This window comes from Anastrepha ludens, chromosome 4, assembly GCF_028408465.1.
Source record: "Anastrepha ludens isolate Willacy chromosome 4, idAnaLude1.1, whole genome shotgun sequence".
NCBI classification, from domain to species: domain Eukaryota; kingdom Metazoa; phylum Arthropoda; class Insecta; order Diptera; family Tephritidae; genus Anastrepha; species Anastrepha ludens.
The window spans coordinates 68,200,963-68,222,988 of NC_071500.1; the positions used below are offsets into that span (position 1 = coordinate 68,200,963).

The window sequence follows — 22,026 nt, forward strand, 5'->3', positions numbered from 1 at the left end:
TCGATTCGCCTTCGAACGCGTTTGGCCGCATCCTCAGTAACCGTCGAGTGTCGAGAGTGATTGACTGAGCGTGTGACCACGGCAGCAGCGACAAAGCCATCAAAAACGCCAACGCCGAGGACAATGTGAACGTGAGCGATCACAGCGCGGACAACAACGTGATTAGTTACTTGGAGTTCACTAGTTTGTTAGTTTAATTAGTTGGCCGGTGTATGTGTACGCGTGGCGCCGTTTAAAACGCGAGTGTTCGATTATTCAATTTAGTTTTAATACACAACAAAAAAAGGCCAGCGTAGCCTAGGCAAAAAATATATATTACATGCCTACATATCTATGTATGTATAAGGAATGGCACCTAATTGCATACAAATGTATATATACATGGGTATGTCGTGTGCGTATGCCGAAGTGTTGAAAATTGCATATAACACTGTGAGCGACAATATAAATTTGTTATGTCCTATAGAAAATAGTTGCGTTGACTACACGTACATATGTATAAACACATATTATATTTTGGCGTGTAATGCAATTACATAAATTTCTTTATGATCAAAACAAAATTTCAATGATTATCTCAATTCATTGAGCTGGCATATGTGAAAAAATTAAAGGAAAAATTAAAACAAATTAACAATTTTTGATTTTTTAATTCAAGACTAATTTTAATTCAATTATGTTTCTGAATTCAATGCTAGTTTTTCAGACATAATTTTTGAATTTTTTCCCATGTTTTTTACCTCTGCAACGGATTTTAGTTAGTAAAATCTATAAAAATCTATTGATTACTCATACAATCCCATATATCTATTCATTTGTTTGCTCCGATACTACGAAAATGTATACATATTTATATGAGTTACTAAAACTAATTTGTTTTCATTTTCCCAAAAAGGCAGATAAACAAAAACAAAACAAAAAATAAATGAGGTAAAATGAAAACAATTTGAGATACAACAAAAAAGTTACAAATGTACGAATGCAAGTAAAGAAGTATTTTCATCTCTGACTTTCCGAAAGGCAGACAACCTTAAATACACACACTATTTCAAACAAAAGCATGTAGTAACGCATATTCACATGCACACACACCCCTACTAATGGAGGTTCTCTAAGAAAGTAAAGATTAAACACAACGCTACGCTCCCTATTTTCATTTTCGTTTTTATATATGATTGTAAGTTTGTAAATACATCGGTTTGCACAAATACAACTGTATTACATATCAGTGAATTTGTTCTACTCTATATACGTACATAGTATATATGTATATATGCATGAGCAGTACTCACACACAATCGTTTATCGCGCATTCGCGCTCTTTAGCAACTCTCACTCAAAATGGTATGTAGCATACCTTACACTGCCTCAAATAGCCATACTTGTTATTGCTCAGAACTAAGCATAGACTTCTCCCTACTCTAGGTATCCGCTGCCGATTTATTCTACTAAGTCACCTAATATAAGCGAGAAAATGCTGTATGTGAATTGTTCTGAGTGAAAGTGTTTACCTTTTGAACGCACGATGCCACACATAGATGGCGCAACCAGAACATAGAATATTCCATTCCGCTATTCAAAACTGCCTCATCCAAGAGAAGCTTGTTCCCCTAATGTATAGACTGCCACGTTTTTTGAAAAGCTACATTTACTCATTATATGGACACAGGCAGTACGAAGTATATACTAATACATCTATATTTTTTGAAGATGCTCCTAAATTTCCTAAAAATTAATGACGGAAAAGTGCCTTCATAATTGGTACCTATGACGAACTTCATCCAATAGAAAAAATTCAAAACCTCGAAGTATTGAAAGCCATTTTGCTTCTTTATAGTAAAACCGCCGCCGAAAGTATAGGTGCATATTTTAAATTAAAAAGAGTCACACCAGGCACTTTGAAATGAGACACGCCTTTTCTGAACGCCGAACAAGACTCCTTTAAAAACTCTCGACAAGGAAGAAAGCAACTTCGACAGTTTGTCGAATTATTGACCACTCGTCGGCACCTTCGAGACCTTACTGATTATTCTGCTAGCATATTCAGGAAAGAGTTGCTGTTGTATCTTTTGTATGTGTACTGATGCTCTTTTATTCAGAGCCAATAGAGAGTTGACTTACATTTGTATAAAGAGAGCTGAGACTGAGAGCAGATATGTATTTACAACAACAGAAAAGGCCGGCAAGTGTTGGGCAGTTAACCAACCATAGGAGACCTTTCATATAATTTAGATACATATATTCATATGTATAAACAATTGCGTCTGGACAGCAGCGATTCTGCTCTTGCCATTGACTGATGAAAATTTGTTTTATTTCGAAAATTTCTTTTTTTAATTAACAAAAAAATTTACAGATAAGTATCCATATATGTATGTATGTAATTATTTCCGAAAAAATTGTTTGCACAGTGCCAGCTTTGCTGCCTCTCCAAATATTTCTACACATTTCTTAAATATGAACATCGGCTTTAATGCTAATTTTTATATTTGTCTACTGCTTTTTTGGTTTTGGCATTTGGGAGAACAAACAGTCAACATTCGCTTTTAGGGGAAGCCAAACTCAAAAAACCAAAAACAAAACTCTTAAAACTTATTTTCATACTCGTATTCACTTTTGGATGCCATCGCCTTTTTGCTGCCTCCATCATCACCGCTGTGGGGCCTGTTCTACCCGCTTTGCGGCCCGTCTGTCTGCCTGTTTGCCAGTCAATGTTGGTGCTCGGCGCGCTGCTCCACTCTGCGTTACTCCGCTCCGCTATGCTCGTTTTTCGCATTTCGCATATTTAATATTAGCCGCAAATACAATTCGCAATTATTCAATCGCGAGCAGTATTGCAGTGCGGATCCCCCGAAATTTCGTAAAAATACGTCCTGTGGTTTCGAGCTTCCCATTATCGTTTGACAACTTTAAGAATGAATTTGTCTCATAGCCCAACCGGAATAGTATTCAGTGCGAATGCCAATAAAACCATTGCGGTAGTGATGTGGTGTATTTAGCTAAAAAATATATTTTTTTGTTGGCAAACAAGTGTACCAATGTACAGTGTGTGCATTTGTGTGGAAATAAAGCCCATAAGCTATTTTTTTTACTGAATGAATGAAGTTTATTTTTTACAAAAATATGAGATTTTTGGTACAAAACAGTAGTAACAGTAATATCGTACGCTACACAAAAAATACTTAATATTTTTATGAACAGCTTTTGGAGTTGAGCCCATGTACGAGTACATACATACATATGTCGTTTATTGCCAACAAAATATTTTTTTTGTTTTGTTTTTAATCTTCACTTGCGTCCGTTAATTTTTGCAGACGCCTTCTTAAACGAGAACAAAATTTAAAAAAATCAATGCTTATTGCCTTTAAAAGTATGAAATACGTGTCTAAAAATTGTTTGTTTAAAAAAAAAAATAATAGGACTATGAATAAGTTCGTGCGGTTTTTTTCGAAATTTGAAACTTTATTGACGTAAAATGGTTACAAATTTAATATTCAAAATATTGTCCATCGCTTACTACTACTTTTTCCCATCTTTCTGGCAATTCACGGATTCCCTTTGTGAAAAATTCGGTCGGTTTTGCCGCAATCCACGAATCGATCCATTTTTGACTTCATCGTAATTACGGAAGTGCTGGTCAGCCAGGCCATGTTGCATCGATCGGAAGAGATAGTAATCGGATGGCGCAAGGTCTGGACTATACAGCGGGTGGGGTAGGACATCCCATTTGAGCGTTTCTAAGTATGTTTTGACCACTTGTGCAACATGTGGCCGAGCATTGTCATGTTGCAAAATAACTTTGTCGTGTCTATCGGCGTATTGCGGCCGTTTTTCTCGCAGTGCTCGGCTCAAACGCATCAATTGTCGTCGGTAGACATCCCCCGTAATCGTTTCATTCGGTTTCAGTAGCTCATAATACACAACACCCAGCTGGTCCCACCAGATACACAGCATAACCTTCAGGCCATGAATATTCTGCGCCGACGTCGATGTTGAAGCATGGCCAGGGTATCCATACGTTGCCCGACGTTTTGGATTGTCGTAATGGACCCACTTTTCATCGCCAGTCACAATTCGATGCAAAAAACCCTTTCTTTTGTGCCGTTGAAGCAGTTGTTCGCATGCCATAAAACGGCGTTCAACGTCTCTTGGCTTCAATTCATACGGCACCCAATGGCCTACCTTTCGGATCATTCCCATGGCTTTTAAACGTTTGGAAATGGTTGATTGATCAACTCCCAAAGTTTTTGCAACCTCTTCTTGCGTTTGAGCCGGATCTTGATCGAGCAATTCCTCCAATTCGGTATCCATGAACTTTGGCGGCGCACCCTCGCGTTCTTCGTCTTCCAAGCCAAAATCACCACTTTTAAAGCGTGCAAACCACTTCTGGCACGTTCGCTCAGATAGAGCATGCTCACCATAAACTTCCACCAAGATACGATGACTTTCGGCTGCTTTTTTCTTCATATTAAAATAATGAAGAAGAATTCCCCGCAAAAACACATTATTTGGCACGAAATTCGACATTTTCAAGTGTGGTAAAAATATTGTTGTTTACGCTTCAAATAAAAAACTTATACTGACGTTTGTGCCTTACGACAGTAGCTCTCCAATGAATGTTTGGAAATGTGGATCGATGGAATAATAATCAAGTTACGCCATCTGTTGTAAAACCGCACGAACTTATAAATAGACCTATTATAATAATGAAATCCATAAAATTTTCAACACTCGTACATGTATTCGTATTTTAAGTTCTCCGCATTTGTATATTTTTGTTTCTGGTGTTTACATTGCTTTCATTATTTTTCGGCTGCTTTTGCATTTATTTACTTTTTGCGTTTTTTAATGCTATTTTTAAATATCTGACGTTGTGCGACAAGTTTTTTGTAAAAAATTAGCGCAAAGTAATAATGTAAGTTAAAGTAATCTACACAAAGAAGTAAATGTTAAAAGAATACACCAAATAAAGGTGTTTATGTTCATATGCAACGACGAAAACGTGAAAAAGATATTACAAATATTGTATCAGCTTGGAATTTTAGAAAACGGAATTTATAGAGAACTACGAATCAACGTAAAATAATAAAAAAACATAATTCAAAAGCTATAAAAAAATATATACTAAATTATGTTTTTTGTATAAATATTGGTTTTAAATTCAGCAAAGTCAGATATCGAAGTAAAAAATACTTATACTTGTTTATAAAATAATTGCAACAGAAAAAATATCGTTTTCTACTACATGGATAGAAACAAATTTCCAACTAAATGTATCTTATATATAGTATGTAGAGAAGTAAACGTTAAAAAAACAAATTTGTTCATTTTCAATAAGGATTTGTGCATATTCTGATATGTGAAAAATTTTCAGGTCTTAAAATTTTATTAAACTCGTTTTAATTGATCGATAATAAAAAGTGTTTATAAGTGCTAAATTAATTTATAATTTTTGTTTTTTTTGCACAATACAAGTGAAACACAGTCGCATTTGCTTTGAAGCAAATGTAAAAAACTAACAACGCACTAAATATTAAAAACATTTTTGGAAAAAACGAAATTAATTAAAAAAATAGCAAATGTGAAAAATTTATCGTTCTGATCAGAATTTTATCTCGAATAACAGTTTGCTGCATTTATTGAGGAATCTGGGTAAGTAGAAAACAAAATATTATACATACCTAACAAAATATTATACATATATTGACATTCTGTTTTTGGGGGATTATGGTGATAATTTTTCAAGCGAAATTATTTTAAACACCGAAACATTATGAGGTCCAAAATTTGAGATCTGAAATTAGTTTACTAATTCGCATTGACATTCTGTTTTTGGGGGCTTATGGTGATAATTTTTCAAGCGAAATTATTTTAAACACCGAAACATTATGAGGTCCAAAATTTGAGATCTGAAATTAGTTTACTAATTCGCCTATTTCAGATTTTCTTAGTGAATAACATTCAATTTACAGATAATGCAAAGAAGCTTTGAAGAATATGAAAAATTTCACCCTACACCCGTGACGCACCACAAATTTCGTACTATAAATTAGTTTTAAAAATTTTAAAAGAAAACAACTTGAATTAAATAATTCACAATCTGTAATCGCGCTTAATGGCAACTTTTGGCATAGCAATTTCTTAGTGAACAAAAGAAAAATTTGAAGAAAATTTAAACTGTTGAGAAAGACTTTATGTATCTGATTATTTCATGTGTATTCTTCTTCTTCTTAATTGGAGCGATAACCGAGTGCTCCGACTGTTTGTTTGATGACAGGAGGTACTTCATTTTGTCCTCGTTCACCAACAGACCCATTCGCTTTCCCTATTTATCCAGTTTGGAGAAGGCAGAACTAACAGCGCGATGATTTCATGAGTATTAGCTTCGATTAAAAATTAAAAGAATAAAAATTCCTACAAGTGAGTGCAGTTCTATTTATTAATTCAAACACAATACAACCAAAGGACCATATATGTATGTTTAAAACTATACAATAGTGAATATTATTGTAAGCATTTCTCACAAATCAGTTTTATTTGAATAATACTAGAATGTAGCCGAGAATAACCCGGTTAGAGTGTTATCTTCAGGCACCCAACATGTGCAATAAAATGACCAAAAATGTTAGTCTCATAGTATTTTTCTGATGTATACTTTATACATACATATATAATTGGCGCTTACACCATTTTTGGGTGTTTGACCAAGCTCATCCTTCTATTTGTGGCGTCTTGATTTTTCCGATAGGTTATGAGAAATAAGACGACTCGTTTTAACTAAGTATTTCTATTAGTAATTTTTTTTTCATTTTATACTACCACAAAGTTTACACGTCCAATGTTATATGGAATTCTAAAATATTAATATGAAAACAATGCTTTTTCATATGCTATTCAAGAAGCAATGAACTTTGTTGTGGAAAACAGATGGAGATCCAGATCTGTAAGGCCTTAGACAGCCCTCCAACCAATTCAAGGGTAGTGGAGTACTCTAAATCCAAGTTGAGTCCAACTTTTTTGGCCCGGAGTACCTTCTGCAGCCATCAAAGCCACGGTGAGCAAGCGGGTTACTTCAACCCACAAGCGAGATTGGCAGGCTGAGAGAAGCTGCATATGGACAAAACTGATGTCACTGACCGACAGTCGCAGATCCTCCTGTCATTAAGCTGAAGCGACTGTAGGCAGCTGGATGGACTGATGACGGAGTACTTTCTTTGGGCGAAGCACATGGCAAAGATAGTCATCTCAGACAGTGCACTCTGTTCAGCAAGTGCAGAAGAAGATGAGACGGCGGATCACTTTCTGTGCATCTGCCCAGCCTTGGTTCGAATTAGGTTTGAGATTTTTGGCACTGATGTGCTAAGAAGCAACCACCTACCCGACCTTGGCTCCAGTAAGGCTTGAAATTGTCCAAAACTGTTTCAAATATTTAGTTTTTTTTTAAATTTGTTATATAGGTACAAACAATACTGATATTCAAATTGAAAAACTATTGTCGTGTTTACATTCAGAGCAATCTTTACTAGATTGCATCGTAAAAACTCACTTTTGGGAACTAAGAACAAGTCTTCCGAAATTCTTTCAAATTCATCACAAAGAGCCTCAGTGGCCACCGTGCTTCATTAACGAGCAACCCGTTTAAGTTAACATAACTGAACCTAATATAACCTCATATTTATGTTAAATATCATGCACCAATAGATTACCCAAAAAAATAAAAAAATTTAATCATCACATGTATGTATGTATATAAATTTATTTGTTCTCTACAATGATTCCAATGATTTGCGATGATTCATCCAACACTCGCCAATTCCATATGAGTTCAGAAACCGTCCTATTGCAGAATGTAAGATTTAGGACCACTTTGCAAATAGTGGTAGCAGGCTTTCAAACTGTAATGGTCCCTCAATGATGTTATGGACACTAGCATCGCAACCAATAAATAGCCGATTTATACGTCCACAAAAGTCGAGAGTTGCTGAATTTCTGTTTAGGGAAAGGTGCAGATGTTACCTGGAGTCTAAGTTCAGGCAACTAGCACGCTTGCTAATACTATAGGTGTTACCACGGTCTCAGGAAGCAAATGTGTAGCAGAGACCTCTCTCACCCGACAAAATTAACATTCAACAATGCGCTCATGTTACCCGAGTTACTCTACGGCGCTGAAGCATGGATTGTGTCGCAGGCTGATGCAGCCGCTCTTGGGGCATTCTAGAGAAATATACTTCGGAAAATCTTCGGTCCTCTTCGTATTAGCGATAACTACTGCAACCGAATGAAACACGTGCTGTATAGACATAGTTAAGCGCATCAATATTCAACGCTTGCACTTGGCCGGCCACTTCGAGCGTATTGATTCAGAAGCTGCAGCAAAGAAGGTGTTCGGATGACAAGTTAGAGCACACAGACGTAGGGGAAAACCAAGTCGAGGACTAAGCACAGACGCCGGGCGAGACTTGTTGCAGTCAGCCTTAATCCGGTAACGGGTTGAGATTCTTGATCAGGTCATATAAGCAGCAAAGAAGAAGAGTACCCGTAGCGTATAGGAAGCAGACACCATACTCGAATGGGTTGGTGCATGACTACCATTCAGTAGTGCGTAAGTTCGAGTCTCCGTGCATGAAACATCAGATAATAGATCAAGTTTTTTCTAATTGCGGTCACCCCTCGGCAGGCAATGGCAAACCTCCGTATTTCCTCCATGAAAAAAGTTCCTCATACAAAATTTCTTCCGTTCGGAGTTGGCTTAAAACTGTAGGTCACCCCATCACTACTACAGGCATACGCCACAAATAGGGGGAGGAATTCGGCCAAACACCCAAAAAGTGTGTAAAAGTCAATTATATATTATATTTAATATGTATATAGCTATAAGAGGAGTATGATTAAAAACTTCATCAATCAAAATGTCAGTGAGAGAAATGCTTCCATGTTGTCGAAAATCAGCCCATCTAATCCGATAAGTCCTTTCACTAAGCCTTTGGCTCACCAGTATTTCGGCAGAAGGTCGATAGCGAAACTAAGATTGCAACTTTGGATAAGAACCCCTATTATGGATAGGAACCCTTTGGTATAATGCAGATTAGCCTGAAGCACCTTGATGGGTCTCAAAGCTGGCTATGAAGCGACTACTGAACGCTGGTTTGCTGCGAGGGTGCCATCATCACAGAAAAAAATAATCTTGAATTTGTTTTAACTCACTGCCACATATATTAGCATCATCTTATTCAATAAAAATGGTTCTTTACTTATACATAAATGGGAACATCATAAAGGGAAATGATTGAAACCATTTTTATCGAATTTTGATTTTTTTGAGTCAAGGCATTCTTCCAGCCAACGAACGATTGGTAAATAGCATTTGCGGAAATAGCATTCTAAATAAGTATACAAATGTCTAAATTTTTAAAAGAAAAATTGAATTTGTTTTTATGTCAAAATGTCTTAAAATAAAGCAAATATAAAAATCGACATATGTGAGTACGTGGCAAACATTGCCATTCATTCCAAATAACCACGAAAAAAACTTTGAAATTAATTTTCGGTAGTTGAAAAATTAGAAATTTGTAGCATTGCAAACGGTGGCATAAGAAAATGGGCAATTGTAAGCATTTACAGGGAACTGATTTCGGGCTGGTATTACTTCAAAATGTACTTGTTTCGCCCTTTTGTGAAAACAGTCGGTTTTACGTGTGCAGACGTACATTTACTCTTAATATTTTAAAGTAAAATTGTGAAAATGTCTTGTTAATTTTTGAAAGAAAAACAACAATGACAAATCCTCCATTGACCTGATTTTGCACAAAAAAATGCGAAAGTATTTATGTACATAAAAAGTACTAAGTACATTCATACATACATATGTACATTATATTTGTAAGTGCTCTTTCAATATCAGCAACTTTATCACGTGCATGCAGTACGTATGTGCTCCAAAAATGTGACACTTTCCAAAAATTGAAATAAAAACGGTATCTTGTATGTACGAGCACAATGATCGAAGCCGTAGCCCACTAATTTGTTAACAGATTTACAACGGAATGAGCACAGGCGAACGAGCCTGTGACCACCTTCACGACGAGGCTCAGTTATTTTCGGTGAAAGTGAAATCACAAAATATGCACAAGGCAAAAATAAAAAAAGTAAAAACACAAACTAACTAAAAAACATATTGAATACAAGACTGCAATATTGTCAGCCACACGAATACCTATAGTAGGTACTTAAGAACTGAAAAGAAGGTACAATTTCGATTTAATTGGGAGAAATTTCGCATGGGCATACATACTTATGGATGTACTTACACATTCATACATGCATAGATAAACAGATCAACAAATAAACAGGTCACATTTACATATTATTTGTATGTATGCGTGTGTTTATATGAACGAAACAACTTTTTTAAAAATACCATATAAATACGTACACGGTTCAATATTTTGTAACCTCCTTCAGTAGTCGCTCAGCCCTATAAAATTACATCTTGTTGACCCAATTTTCCAATGTTGACGTATTTCTTACTACATATCATGAATGCAAATGCATATATTCCTCTTAGTGGTTTGCATCGCTTTTTGATCATTAACGAAGTCCTACAAAAAAACGAACATCGATAAGATGCCTGATGAAACGATTACCAAACAGAGAGCCCTAGAGATCGATTCTTTAATGAGCTGTGTGACATGGTGCGCTATTCTGTTGAAAATAAAGATTCATATAAAATCTTATCAACCATTTCAGTAGGAGCAATACCTTTTTTAATATAGAAAAAAGTACCCTAATACAAAGACATAAAAACTACAATTTACTAAAATTAGTTGGATTTCGCGCCAGAATCGTATATAATAATTTTAATTCATTGCGAAAATATTTACTCCGTAAAAACCATTTTTTCCTAAATTGTAGATATTTTCAGCTGTTATCATCGTCTAAAAGAGTTTAAAATAAAGAAAGTGTAAAACACCGGTGTACTTTTTCCGGCTCTTCAATAAAACACACATATCGCTGCTGTAATAGCAAGTTTTGTAGACGATCTGAATTCGGCAATTTAACGACAATTACAGCAATTTGGCATATCTGCACCCAACATATGGCAATATTAGTGTAAGGACTTGGTTGAGTTGGTGAAAGAATTGAAGTCATACGACCATCGACAACGTCGATAGTTCCTTATTTTCACCCAAAAAGAGTCAGATGGTTTTGCTGAAAAGATCCCCTTCTCATACAAAGCTTACTTCCATTTGAACTACGTACTCGTTCAAAACAAACAAAATTCCCATACTTGGACATTGGAAGTTTTAACATTCTTCTTCTCACTTAGATGCGCCTTGTGGGCTATTGGCGGCATTTTGTTCTTCGAAAATAAACCTGGAAGTGCGCTTAGTATCAACAAATTTCAATATTGAGAAATTAATACATTGTTGGTGGCGTGTATATTGACGACATGTGATTTTAACAAGGCAGTGCGACATGCCACACAGCCCAATCAATGTATTGCCAACGAGACTGCTAGGAAAATTAATTCCACGTTATTCTGCAGCAATTTGGGCTCAAAACACTTGAGCCATTTTATAGATTCAGTAATAAATCGATATATATCGAGACCCAATTAAGTCTAAGTGTCACCAAAAGAACCGACATGTGTAAGCAATCAGGCGGGCGACATTTGGGAGAGATCGTTTATCATTCACGAATTGTAAGCCTTCTACTTCTGATGCCAATAAACAGATAATGAATTCCTGTTCACAATATATGCTTACTTGAAAGCAGCAAAAAAGAAAAAACTTGAACTTGAAAGACCAAATAAATACATGCTGCGCGAATGAATGAAATGAGCCGCTAACGAGAACGGTTGCCAGTGATTTTGGATAGTGTGATACTAAGTTTCAATTATTGCTATTTGACTTAGACTCGACAAAGGAAAATTATTGGATGATTTCATATTAATCAAAATATGGACAATCATACTTGCAATTACTATGTACATATATGGCACGTGGCGCCGTCTAAAATTCGTTTACATCAATGGCACGCTTGCCTGAAAATAAATCTTAGTTGAGCAATGCTCTGTTGTATATTCCAACAAATTACGTGCTCTTCGGTAGTATTTTAAAAGAACTAATTCTAGAGATTTCATCAGCATTTAATTGACACCAAACAGTAAATTTTTGTGGTTGAGTGGAATCTGTATGTGCGACAGCCGTTTAACTAAAAATAAGTATAGTCAGAAAATATAAATTTTCAAAAAACAAAAATACGAGCACTAGCCAATATACTAAGAGCCCAAAAATTATCATTGATTTATATATTTTAAAATTTGCCACTTTTTGGTTCCAGGAGATTCTGAGAACTATATAAGAACTACAAATTTGACAATAAAAAACAACAATATTAAGATGGTCTAGTGCCGGTGGTCTAGAAAATTCAAAAAATCGACTTTTTTTATATTTTAAGTATAGGCTTTTAAGAATATACTGTCAAAGGATATTCCCAGTATTTTCGACTCTATAGCCGTTTTAGTAGGTAGAGTCAGATTCGTCGAGCAGCCACTTTCAAAACTTTAAACTCAATTATCTCAAAATTTCTCTTTTCGGCCTGGTTTTGTCAAAAAAAAACAACTATTCAACCGAATCGTCTGAAATTTTAATATGTTGTTCACAGCATGAATGGCTATCGCCCGTACAGGAATCATATTATTATTTCAATTATTTTGTATTTATTTGATTAAAAAACTGAAAAAAAAAACAGATTTTAACACTAAACCAACCATGACGGGTCAAATGATCCATTTTAAAATTTTTGTTAGAAGTTCTTAAAAATAATATTATTAAACCGCCGTGTGCCTTCACGGCTTTTAATAAAAAATACATCGATTGTATTTTTCAAGATTTAGTACTCTCTTGCTAATTGTCTTACCGAGAAATATATGTGATCCTAGTAATATATATAACATTTTAAAGACGGGTCATTTGACATAGGAATACATAAAGTATCGGTAGGTTTAGTGTTAAGAGTGTAAAATTCAAAACCCCGCCATTTTGCCATTTTTTTTTTTATTCTAGTACGGAGTATTGCTACAGTCGTAGTGATTAATAATTTTTTGGGCTTTTGTGTTTCAGATAAATAGAAGAGCCGAAATGGACAACACCGTCCAGGTTCAATTTTTCGGGTGGGTCAACTTTAGCGCCATTTTTTAAATTATTAAAATTAAACAAATTTTGTTCTTTTCTCATTTTTGTATGTAAAAGAAGTTAAATAAAAAGCTTAAACAATTTAAATATCGTTTTTCATTTTTTTATTGTAAAAAAAATTCCTCCAAATACCCTAAATTTTTGAGCTCTAGACCACCGCAACCCCTTATCCTCGTTTTAAACATTTTGTTTTTACTATTGCTGCTGGGTTATTATTCCGAGATAATTTAAGTCCCAAGGCGGCAAAATTTACAAACACGAAGTGCCTTATGATATGACGAATATGTACAATAATTCACAAATTCATAATAATTCAAAGCTCTTCTTAACGTATAATATGTCAAAAACGCTGTCAAACAGCGATGTGGGACCTACGTGGCGGCTAATTATAAGCTCTATAGGGGAACTTTGAGTTTTTAAATTTAAGAAACTAAAATATTTTTAACTAAAGTGAAAGAGTAAGATCACTAAAAAATATGCAGATTGTCAAAAAGTTTCCGCGGTATTCAGCAACTTCAGCTTCAGAAGCATAAGCGATCACCTCAAAGTATAAATAGGTCTTGCAAAGAAATAAATTTATATTTCTATGCCTGAAAAAGTACCTACCATGTGTATAGAACAAAATACTATTGCCGTGCATTTTGAAACGATTATCTATTGTGAATTAAACGAATTAAATCGCTCTCTTTGTTTGAAAGATTAAATATTAATTTGCGTGTATCAGTGAATTGCCGCATTAGGTTATGCGATTATAGGTATTCGGAAAAAGTATAATAAATAAAAATTCAAAATAAAAAATAAGAATAATTAAGAAATAAGAACTTAAAAAATATATTTATATACTCGTCAAATTCTGAAAAATACCTTCATACATACAAATGGTCTTACACCATCCCATCGTAGGCATTAAAGTTGATTTTTATAGCAGACAAGGAGTTCTCTATGTGACTTATTAAGCTCTATAGGATGACTTTGACCACAACCATTTTCGGTCGAAATTGAGTATCACCTTCCGCGCCTCTGGGAACCAAACGAAGTGTGACTACATATTTAATTTGCTTTTATAAAGCGTCGTAATCGCTGGCATCTTAAAGAAATTTGGTGAATTTGGCAGGCAATTGACAAACAAAATACTACTACTGTATACTAAAATTAAAATGCCTCTCCTGCTCTTCTCACACCTAGCCTTGCATATGAAAAAAATAGATATGTGTGGTGGAAGAGGGTCTGATAAAAAAACTGCAAGGTAAAACAGTTCACTTTCGCATCTTGTTTTCAAATATATAATCATATACATATGTGACTATGATTTTTAACAAAACCATAATTGCTATGTCCTCTTTTAAGAGATTAAAAATGCGCTGCTTTGTTCGGTAACTTTTGCCCAGTTTAAACGCAATTTCGAGGATGAAGAAGTTCTGGTCTAACTCATGCTGCGGCCACTTTTGTTACCATAAAAAAGTGTTAAAATGCTTGAAAACATGGTAATAGAGGGTTTTCCAATAAGAGGTGTTATTCTCGTAAAATATCATTAGTTTCGTTGCTTGTGTTGCACGTAGCGACGTCTTGTTGAAAATAAACGTTGTCCAGATCAATACCATCCAATTCCGACAGTAAAAAAATCGTTAATCATCTCTCGATAGCGCAATCCATTCACCGTAACTGTTGCTCCAACTTCATTTTCGAAAAAGTAAAGTCCAATGACTCCGCCGGCCATAAACCGCACCAAACAGTCACACGTTGAGGTTAGAGAGGCTTTTCAACAATAACTCTTGGATTTTCTGAGCCCCAGATCCGACAATTATGCTTATTGACGAAGCCACCGAGGTGGAAATGGGCCTCATCACTTAAGATGATTTTTCGATGGAATTTCGGATCATTTTCATGCATTTCAACGACCCAATCAGCAAAGACACGATGTTGTTGATGATGGGCCGACTTGAGTTCTTGTGATAATTGGACTTTATAAGCCTTAAGACCCAAATCTTTATGTAAACTACTGTGTAATGACGTTTGTGGAATGCCTAATTCCACAGAACGACTAGGAATGGACAAACCTGAGTTTTCCTCAACACTTTCACATCACTAACTTGTCCCAACAGCTCGAATTTTTCATCAATTTCTGTATTGCAAGTGGCAAGTTGCTTCACGATAACAAAAAATGGCAGCTGCAAAATAACACCTGTTATTGGAAAACTCTTTAGCTTAGTTCCAGGTCTATACTATACGGCGGATGCGGTCTGTACTACCCAAGTTATCGGAGCTTCTGGCATGTCGTTGCAGATGTTTGCTGCGTAGCGTTGTCTTAATTTTCGCTGCTTCTAATCGATCGTCTCCTTCAATATGGCCAGTTATTAACAGTAGAGGCTCGATTTGCCTATTGTGTCATAGTGGATGATTCCCTTTGAATGCCATCAAGCATATATCAAAACCTTACTGGATGTAAATCCACGCTTGGTGATCGTTTGAACCTGCTCCCCTATAGATTGCCATGTATTTCAAAAATGGTTCGACTACGTTACGTTTCAGTAAATAGTCGTAGGTGTCAATTCGATCTACAAGGTTATGCTGCATTAATTCGCGGGGCATCCACACATAGAGCTTTCTCTGGAGACCAGCCTTATGCGAATGGACCGAAACGATTTTCTGGTTATTATTCAGTTCCTGATCAAGAAAACAAGTACTCACATGCTAGTTCGAAACCACAAGTACGACCATTATTTTATCGGTATTTTCAACGATTGGCCTATCGAAATGTGTCTCATCATCGTCTTCCTTATTACCATTAGAGAATCGTTGGACTACGTAGCGCACATTCTTTAGGCGATTCCTCCTCTATTCTAACTTAATCGTGGCGGTAATGAATGTATGAAACTTTCTCTTGTTTTACTTTCATTTTGGATGACAGTAGCCTACAACTTACTTCACCATACTTCAAACTGTGAAAGAGCATTTTTTGAATACATCATGCGGTAAAGACATCTAGGGGAAAATGGACAGCACGCCTATTCTGCACTAATATTATGGCGTAAAAACCAGTTGCTCGAGGTTGGGCTCACTACTTGACAAAAATCCGATCAGTAGTCTGGTGTTGACATCGTTAGTGAGACGGATTGACGTTTGTTTAATATTCATTTCGCAACGAGAGAAAAAATACATAGTTTAATAGTATAGCAAACATACGTACATATGTATGTAATTATCAAAAATAGAGCACAATTGAAGTCCAAAAATAAAAGTGAAGCAATTAACAATTACCTGATCCGAAAACGAAGGGCTTCAATAATGAACGTGTTGACTGAGCTACATTTTAGAATAACTTACATACATACTCGTGCATACAAACTTATTTTCTTTTTTCACTAAAGCTTAAGTAAGTTGGAGGTGTACATACATATTTATAGATTTACTTGCTTGAGTACATAGAGTATCTTGAAAAAAGTGCTGGTGGCTATTAAAAAATGAGAAAACGAAGAAAGAGGAATTGCCGCTACGTGAACAGTTTAAAAATTAAGTTATACCTAGTCACATGTATTCATGTTTTTGGCTCGAATTCATTTTGAGTTCTACACAGCGTGCGTTTGAACTAAATTATAAGTTTTACTTGAATCTCCAAATCACTTAAAAACAACTTTCTTACTACGGTTAGGATGCCGTTTCGATTGCAAATCTATTTCACATAAAATCAAATTTCAAATTTCAAAATCAAAGAGATGACACGCAATAAATTCCATATATAAATCCTTTTCTTTGTAAATCATGGGACAGATTGCCTTACAATAGGCAATGAAAATTTCAAAAGAAAATGAATAGCTGCTTTGAAGATTCTACGAAGATTAACAAGTTCTAGCGGAGTCTTGCTGGAGACTTAAACTTATGCAAGAAGTCGTCAATATGATTATTAGGCTTGTTTAAGCGACTTCCACTTGTAAGTATGTATCAAGTTGACTTTTTGTTTATCATTTCGTTTGCCGAGCAGATCACTGAGATTCGCATCAAGCTTTTCCCAAACGAGCAACTCAGTGCGAGAGTCTCCTGAGCCTCAGATCTCAATTAATACATTTAAGTGTGTGCTATTGGGAAGCTTCGTATAAAACTATCCAATCCTCATTTTAGATCAGCTTTGTTGTTTGACATCGGAGCAATTACTACTTGCTGTGATATCTTCCTTCTTGGAAACGAGAACACTGATGAGAGCCTTCAAGGTCAAATAAATGCATTTCGGTGCTCCACGCTCAATAAGAAAACAAAATCTCTTATAAACAGACACTACAAATCTCTTATAAACAGACATGTCAAGGTACAACTCTTGCTCTTACTTCTTGTTTCTCATCTCTAAGAACCATTAGGTTCATTATAGGCTTAGTCTTATCTTAGCTTAGTTTAAAATAGTTCGCCAGGCTTCAGAAAAAATGTAAGCATTGCCTCAAATCAAGAAGTTTTATTCAATAGGAACGGAGGGTAATCTTGAGCATTTACATCAAGGTAGTAAGTAGTCTTGTAAAATAATTATTTTTATGGATATTTTTTGGGAATTTTTTTTAAGAAAATAAAATGCGATCGTTTTGATTTTATAGTAGGTTATTATTGGCATCAAATAGTATACAAAAACAATTTTTTCTTGGCATATTTTTTGTAGTAGCGGGGCACCAAAGTAAGCGTCTTAAAAAAAAACATATGTGGCTTGTCAACAGGATTTCGGCTCTTCAGGATATATTATATTATACTTATATTACATTATATTTAGATAATTTCTGATTTAAAATACTTACGGACATTATATTTAGATAATTTCTGATTTAGTTTCAGAAATGTTCGCTTATTAATATAATTGATTATTATTAGATTATTAAAAAAAATTTTTTTTTTGTACGACCATTTTAAATTATTAGAAAGATGTTTCAAAGCTTTGAATTTTCCGTACTTGCATCCCAGTGTAAAAGGGAGATTAGATACTGATTTTAATATTTATAATAAAATCAAGAAATAGTTAAGCTTATAAATTTAAAAATATTTTTCTAATTAAAAGTTGTCTCATTACCAAATGTACATAATTTTACTTGACTGTAACTGTATAATTTCATTTATATATATATATGTATGTATGCAAGTGTTTATATATATGTGCTTATATTTCATGTGTAGGCTGATTGTAATTGTTCCAAACCAATTTTCCTTACCCTTTTCCTCCTCCGCTAGCCATAACTCAACTTGTTTGCTTAGCTTTGACCGACACGCAGTCATACTTTTTGGGAGCTTCTCTTTAGTCATTGAATCATTAAACAACAGTAAGCAGCAAAGAGAAGCGATGAGAATCACGAGGCGATCTAATACTTTATGGCCCACGTTCATCGGTTGGCATTTCAATACGTTCTCGCTATCATAACCATTGTCATTTGCATGTGTCTATTTCGTCGGTTACTTGTCAAAAAAGTTGTCGACCACGATGTGCACGATTAAGTCATGTGCATATGTATGAGTATGTAAGGCTGCTCATTCATACAAAGACAACTCACAATTAATTTTTGTATACTTGTGTACATCCATTACGTTACGCATGTATGTATTTGTTTATTTTCATAACTATGTTTCGATGGCGCACATTTTTTAGTTAAATGTGTTTTTAGGCCAACTTTCAATTTTAAGTTTTATTTGATGGCCACGAACGAAAAAAAAACGGATATATACACAGAAGAGCTGATAATAGTTTTCAGTGCTATCTCATAAGGTTTTACATTTTTTATTTAATTCATATACCCTAATGATTTTAGTAAGAAAGCAAATTACCATGAGCAAAAATTAAGGCGCATTGTGCGATTCTTAAAAATAAATGGTATGTGATGATTGTGATGACTATTTATGAATTCTTAAGTTTATCTTAAGTTTCCTTTAGGGAGTGTTTGTGAAATCGCTAGCTCTCAGGCTCTACTCAGTCCAATCTAAGTCAATATGTACATATACATATATGTATAAGTCTTGCCTCAGTGCACCGAATGATTATACAGAATGCTAGGCACTAAGAGAGAATGTGTGCAACTCTCTCTCCATCTTCCGCCTCTAAACAGGTTCTACGTGCCTCGATTCTCGCGGCCCCCAGAGTCAGGCCGTACGTCTACCGACCAAACAATTTTACTACTTCACTTCAAAATATCATACGTTCGGTTTTTCTTTCGCAATGTGAATAGGTTCGGCAATCACATACTTGCCCACATTTTCCATCTCTTGTTTGCACTAATGAGTTATCTTTCAGAATTTAGATGTTAGTACTTTTATTTTCAACTTATCCGATTCTATATTACGCTCCATATTATTTATGAGCCGCAAGAAATAAAAGAATGGTCTTGAAGTTTATCTAACAAAACTCGGAATTTTTATAGGCCGGAAAAATCTGGAGTTTCATATCATCACCCGATGGCAACCATTTACATTTACACTCATTTATGTTCAGCTGAGTAATTTATTTATTTATTCGAAAGTCAACAAACTGTTCATACTGAATGGAATAAATATGCAAAAGATTTCGAATTAAAGCATGTATGAGTTCAATGAATCAGACGAACTTACAACTAAGTCTCTTCAACGAATTGGAGAACACTATGAGGATGTTACACGACGTTTGTAGTGGACTACGTAGTTAAGAGAATGCAACATGAATTCGTTCGACATCTTCGTGTGGGCCGGGTACATAATAAGAGTTGTTAGTAACAGAAAAACATAGAAAACATTCTCAAGTCATCCGCATAGAGTAAATATTTAGAGAGAAAAACAATTAAAAATATAATTAATAAAACGAATATTAATGAAACGCAAATAGTTGTTGTTCTAATAACAGCATAAACATAATCGTATGGGGAGTGAAAGTGGCAGGGCAGAGTGGAGTGATAGGCCTTGGCCGAATATAAATCCGGATCATTCCGGTAACGCAGAACTGATTGTCGTGGAAACGAAAAGCAAGATGTCTAAGGCACTACCTTGGGAAACGCCCTAAGAGACTAAGAAGAGTTAAGAGTGAACTCTTCTATTAAAACCACGCAACGTGTATTGCATAGAACCTTATTTGTCATAACAGATTTGTCCTAATTTCGCTATTGGTGCCTTATAATACTACTTGGATCAACAGTATCATTCTTATTTTAACCCTTTGCCTACCGGCCGGGCCATTGGACCCGAACGAGGTTTTATTGTTTGAACTGTGTGACCCTTCCACTTTTTTTGATTTCTATGCCTTATGTAATATTCAAACAACATTACTTTTTTTAAATAATTTGCAAGTTTTTTTAGGTTACTAATCGGAGTAGTCGGTAAACCTGAGCAGAAAATGTATAAGTATATTTTGACTAATCCGGGGCTTTCTAGTATCCCACCATGTAAGATTGGTTCTGTCGTATTTAGACGCAAAAAGGTCTATATCTCGGGCCAGATTATTTTATAAAAGATCATGCCGAATTACCAGTTCGCTGTGCATTCAGAATTTTTTGTAGCATTTAAATTATTTTATCAATAGAAAACGTAGCAAACATAAGCCTGTTTTGTGGGTAGCACTGTGTACTAAAGAATACTGCAAAGTTTACAATACAGCCGCTTCCTCGATAGTTGCCACAATTTATTAGTCATTTTTGGTATTGATTGCTCAAATATTAGCAACGTATAGTATTCTGCGGAAGCAAAGAGAACTAAAACCAGGCAAAGCTCCCCATATTACAACTGTATTCTTTACTTCATCTTTAATCGTTATGTACTATTAAAACCTACGCTGCGGCGGGCAACTTTCAGTCCATCTTCTCATAAAAACCGTTTGTCGATCATAGTTGGCACAAGCCTTCCCTTTGTAAAAAGCAGCCCTAAAATTAGAAGTGAAGCTTGCCCTAAACACCTTTCAACATCGGCGGGCAGTATTAGGTCTCGAAGTACGTCAATACCTCGAAAAATACTTCTAAAATCTGGCTGGAAAGAAATTAAGGAACAAGTTATGTTTTTTAAGGCCTAATAAGATAATATAAGCAACGACTAGATCATTCTTGCTGGGGGCATTAAGGTTAGGTTAGGTTGAAGCGATGTGTACTTTTCACTTGGGCGTGCGTACTGATTAGGCAAGGCCCCGTTTAATGAAATCAGTGTGCTAAGACTGTGCTTATCTCGTCTTAGCAGAAGTTCCGTGCGCTTAGCATTGAGAGTCGGCCACAGTTGTCAAGAGATTTTGCAAGTGGCTTCATTACGCCACCTTTCATTTGCTACTCTTACAATTTCTTAGCGGAAACGTAGTTTACACGTTTGCAAGAGTATACCTATATATATCATTGTATATGTACTCATCAGTCAATTTGGTACCGATTTTCGCTAGTCCATCGGCTCTGCTGTTCCCCTCAATATCACAATGGCCAGGAATCCATGTTATTATTAGGTGAAATAAATCAGCCATCTTGGTAAGACATGCGCGGCATTTCATTGCTACCTTGGAGGTTTTGTGAGGGATTTTATCGCCGCCTTGCTATCAGTGAAAATTTAGATATCATCTCCAGTTAACACATCACACTGTACCTGTGTCACGGCTTTCATTATTGCTATCATTTCAGCCTGAAAGACACTACAGTAGTCGGGAAGCTGAAAACTGAAGGATACCCCCAGATGCTCGGAATATACACCTCCACCCACCCTGCCCTCGAGCTTTGAGCCATCTGTGTATACATGTCGCCCTGTCTTACCACGTCCCGTTCCCACTCTTCCCTCGAGGGTAGGAGGGTAGTGAACGTTGTAATAGCAAGTATAGGCGGGACTGTATCGTCCACCTGTCCGCGAAGCCCCAACGTGCCATCCAGGATTTTACCATGGC

At 35.6% G+C, this 22,026-nt stretch overlaps 1 protein-coding gene across 5 annotated transcripts in view; it reads left to right on the forward strand.

Moving 5' to 3' along the window:
* LOC128859677 (solute carrier organic anion transporter family member 74D) overlaps positions 1-22,026 on the forward strand; it is a 146,358-nt gene continuing 124,332 nt past the window's right edge. For 3 of the 5 annotated variants that reach the window (XM_054096682.1, XM_054096679.1, XM_054096683.1), the window contains exons 1-2: positions 1-385; positions 5,476-5,652. The gene's annotated coding sequence lies outside the window, so the exon portion shown is untranslated. Of the gene's footprint in view, positions 386-2,486; positions 2,979-5,475; positions 5,653-22,026 lie in introns of those variants that run through there. The other 2 variants (XM_054096680.1, XM_054096681.1) reach the window with 2 other exon arrangements.